The following is a 5,072-nucleotide window of genomic DNA, read 5'->3' on the forward strand; positions in this document are numbered from 1 at the left end:
TTCTAGGACCCTGTAGTTTATTTTAGTTAGTTTATGCATAGACTCTTACAAGACCTTATAGGACTAGCTTCTGTACTCTAAGCATCCCTGGACCTTGAATGCCTAAAGGAAGTTGTGGGGATCTCTGGGCTCTTAGACCCAGCCAAGGTGGTGAGCACAGAAGTATGTGGTCTGGTCTGAGTATGTGTCCTAAGGAAGACCAGTCTCAGAATCTCCATTCTGCATAACCCATGAGCTAGCATGTGCATCACAGAGAGGCATTCTGACAAGCTCTAGCTAACAGAGGCTCAGTGGGATGGGCCTGAGGAATGAATTAACTTCAGTGATTTCCCTGGGCCTGTGGAATGGAAGGCAAACTAAAATTGGAAGCTTGTAGCAGGAGTGAGGGGTGCAGCTTGTAGAAAAGAGATACAGTTTGTGGAAAGCAGAGCAGCACTGGGTAGAGTTATAGTACTCTGTGCCTTCTGAGGTGTTTTAAAGGGCTACTCCATCAGAAATCAACGATATAAGCAGTCTATTACAAACCTCATAATGGCATTTCAGGGTCTGGAGTGAAACAGGAGGGGAGAATTTTGAATTTTGACTCTGCTGTTTACCGGCTCTGTGACCTCAACAAAGTTATCTAGTCTCCCACAGACTCAGTCTCTCCTCTATAAAATGAGGATAATTGTAATATCTCATAAGATTGTTGAGATGATAAATATAAAATGATTTTCTCTATGCTTGGTATATAGTAAGCACTCAAAAAACATTGTTAAGTTTTACTGAGTGCTCACTGCATGCCCAACAATAATTTTTGTATTGTTTATAACAATACTTAGAATAATAATTATTATTGTGGGAGTTGTTATACATATTAGCCCATGACTAGAGCGGGACTTCTAGAATGGATCTACCATAATCTGCTATCTTAAGATTCCCTCGGGAGATAAAAATGAGGGTCAAGCCCTCCCCAATGTCCAGGATATAGCAAAGGAGGACACCTGTCTTTGAATGTCAGTCTATAGGTGAGCTACAAAGATGCAAATTGTATAAATCCTCACACTGCAGCAGCTGTGTTTAGGGAGAGATGTTTTAAACACATGGTGTCCCAGCTGTCATATAAGCTCTCTAAGGCCCTTTTGCCATCAGCCTATGCCATGAACCTCTATCTAGAAACTGGTGTTGGACATAACTGAGAGGTCCAATATTATGATAGGATCTTGCCCAGCAAGGTGGGCAGTCTGGTATATTGCAAAGAGCAGGGAATTTGAGTCAAAGGATCTGGATTCCAAACCTGGCTGAATGGGATCTTAGGCTTAATAGACTCTGAGCCTTAGTTTGTCCATTTGTAAAATAGTGATAATATAATCTGTACTCTTCTTAACCACAGAGTTTTTGTGAAAGTTTTTGGAAATGATAAACATTTACATGTGTTGATATTATCATTACTGCCCTCAGGCAAAATAGAAAGTCTTCTTTATCTATATAAATATAGAAAAATAAGAAACGCACTAAAGGGATGAGAGGAGATGTTTTGTTCAGAAACCTAGAGAGATCTGATTTAGCTAAGAAGCTTTTGCCTACAGAAAGACAAGTACTGCATGATATCACTTACATGTGGAATCTAAAAAAGTCAAACTCATAGAAGCAGAAACTAGAATGGTGGTTACCAGGGGATGGGGGTGCATAGGGACAATGTTGGTCAAAGGGTTTAAAGGTTCAGTTATGCAGGGTGAATACATTCTGGGGATCTCATGTACAACATGGTGACTATAGTTAACAGTATCCTACTGTATACTTGAAATGTGCTATGAGAGTAGATCTTAAATTGTCATCACATACACACATACTATGTGGTAACTATGTGAGGTGATAGATTTGTTAATTAACTTGATTGTGGCAATCATGTCACAATGAATATGTATATCAAAACATCACATTGTATACCTTAAATGTATACAATTTTGCTTTGTCAATTGTACTCAATAGAGCTGGAAATAAAATATAAAAAAAGAAGCACAGAAGACCATTGGAGTTTATGTAATTGTGCCCTTCACCCCACAGTGAGGTACCACCCCTCTGTCCTCCTATGGTTGTGACAGTTAAGAAGTAGCTTCCAAAAAAAAAGGTAGTTTCTGAATCACATGCAATCTGCCCAGCACTGCAGACTTTCTAGGATGTATTTCATAATGACTCTTATTAAGACAATTTTCTGAATCATTTGGGGGTAATGCTTCTCAGATCTTCATTCTGACATCTCAGTTAGAGACGGACACTTTGATGACATATGTTGCATGAGCCCACTGCTCTCATTTACGAAAATTGCCTCTATTTGAATCCAGATGACTAGATCCCTTTTCCCCAAACATCTGCTTGGCTTATGTAAAGGGAGCTGGATGCTGTTCACAATCAGAGCTTAAAAATCTGTATGGGTCTGTCTGTAGGTTTCTCTCTTCCCAGAAAAGTTAAAGAGGAAATGAATTCAGATTTATGCTAAGTTTTGAATTAGTCTGTCCTCATTACAGTATTGGATAAGTCATTTGCTCAGAGGGTATCAAAGTAAAATGGCTTTCCAACAGAATACCAAGCAATTACTTCTCTGTAAACTTTCCCACAGTCCTTACATACGGACAGGCTCTTCTGTTCGAACACCCGTCTCTCTTCTAAATACTCAGGATACAGGCTAGTCTTACATCCTTTGATTAATAATACGCCCTTTGAGGTTTGTGATTATACAGAATGATGTTTCATTGTACCAAGTTTTCAGCCTGAAGTGGAGATCATGGAGACAATGAGAATTCACATCAACATTCAATTTAGTTCTTTTTCACTAAAATCCAGTTTGGAATGAACCAAAAGAGCTCATCTGAAATTATAAATGACTATGAATACATTAAAGGGATAAAACAAGACAGCTCTTTGGAAAAGAGCAAAGGATAAATTAGTCAAGAATTATACTAAAATATCAATGAAGAGATTTTTAAAATATTATACTTCACATTTTCTTTGCTCTTTTTTTCAGGTTTTGTGATCCTTTAATGTCATTTCAGCTTTAGATACTCAGGATTAAAATAATTACTTTCTATATAGTTTATTCTGCTTCCTTGGTAGATCTTTCTTCAGAGACTCAGTTTAGTCATTCTCCAAACTTAGCTTTCTATTAAGTGTGGCCTCTGAAATCTAATACTGGTCTAGGAAATCAGAAGCTTATAAGAATTGTGTCAACTTCACATACACATACACTCTTATTTTTTCTTTCTTTTTTTTTTAAAGCCTTTCCTCTGAAAAGAATCCACATCAAGTTTCCAAGAGTGGACAGTAGCTGTTGCCCCACTGATAGAGCACAACTCAAGTCCAGCTCACTCATGACCTTCCTTCTGCATTTCCAAATTCCTCCTTCTCTTTTTCTAGACTTGTACAAGCCATCACTGTCTGCCCCATGTCTTAGACTTCAAACCTTATAGTTGGAAACATTGGATTTTGCTTTCCCCTCTTTCCATCTAATCCAATTAGCCACCAAGCCCAATTCCGCCGATGAAATATTTTTCTAAACAATTGTGTTCAAGTCACTCTTCTGAACCAAAAAGATTCAGTGCTCCATATTGTTTATAGAATAAAGATCAAATTCCTCAACCTGGTACTGTAGAATCTCCATGTCTTCATCCCAACCTACCTTTGGCCTTATGTCTAATTTACCCATGTGTTTATTTTATGCTTCTGGGAAACCAAGTTTATAAAGGTTTCCTGATTATATCTGGTTCTAAATCATACAAATTTCTACCATTATTTTACATTAATTTAAAAAGTTATATAGTAACATATGGTGATTTTAGAAACCATAGAAAATACAAATGAGCAAAATTTTTAAAAATCTATAATTCAAACTCAGAGATGATTACTGCCAACATTTTGCTGTATTTTCTTTCAGACTTTTTTCCATATATATATATATATATATATATATATATATATATATATATATATATATATATATATATATATATTTTTTTTTTTTTTTTCCTTGCTGCACGCGGGCCTCTCACTGTTGTGGCCTCTCCTGTTGCAGAGCGCAGGCTCAGCGGCCATGGCTCACGGGCCCAGCTGCTCCACGGCATGTGGGATCTTCCCGGACCGGGGCATGAACCCGTGTCCCCTCCATCGGCAGGCGGACTCTCAACCACTGCGCCACCAGGGAAGCCCTCCATATATATTTTATACATATGTAAATTTATAAAACTGAATTTTATTATACATATACTGTAGCCTAAGTGTTTCAATAATTATATTTCTGAACATAATTACATGTTTATATTTCCATATCTTGGCTATCAAATGTATGGATGTTTAATTATTTATCTGATCTCTTATTTTGATCACGTAGGTTGTTTTCAATTTTTTTCACAATTAAAATTTTTTTTCCTACAAACTTTATTGTAGCAAACATTTTGTACAAATTCTTAGTTAATTTCTTAGGGTTAATTCCTACAAGTGAAATTGGTTCTTGAACATCTTTAATGTTTTCTTATCACTCATTTTCTAACCTGTAATAATTCTGATATTTCTTTTTTGGATCCAATTCAACTTCTTTCCATTTTTATTAATGTTTGAAGATTAAACTCAGAACTGTTATTCTAAGAAAAGATCAGACCACTGTACAGCACAGGGAACGCTGTTTCACTTTGCTATACAGTAGAAACTAACACAACATTGTAAAACAACTATATCCCAGCTCATGAGGACCTATTGTTAGAGTTTCAGGAAATTTGCAGTATAGTTGATACCACTTGGAATAGCTTGAATTCTGCCATGGTGGGAATATTTACACTACAGAAACCAGCAAATGCTACAAATCAAGTCCTCTTCCCCAAGCCAGTTGCTAAACATTTACCAACACATGAATGAATGCATTTAACTCCATACACCAGGGTGGGAAGTGGCAGCGAGTAGAAGTGAGAGGTAGGTATGATAAATGGTCATTGGATGAGCCAAGCAGCAGCATCTACCAAGCTTACCATCTAATGGGGAGAGTTAGATGCAACATATGGAAAAGGTTATTAGTCTTTTTATTTAGAAAGACTAAAGTTAACCTT

This window comes from Mesoplodon bidens, assembly GCF_964165515.1.
Source record: "Mesoplodon bidens genome assembly, chromosome: 5".
NCBI lineage: Eukaryota > Metazoa > Chordata > Mammalia > Artiodactyla > Ziphiidae > Mesoplodon > Mesoplodon bidens.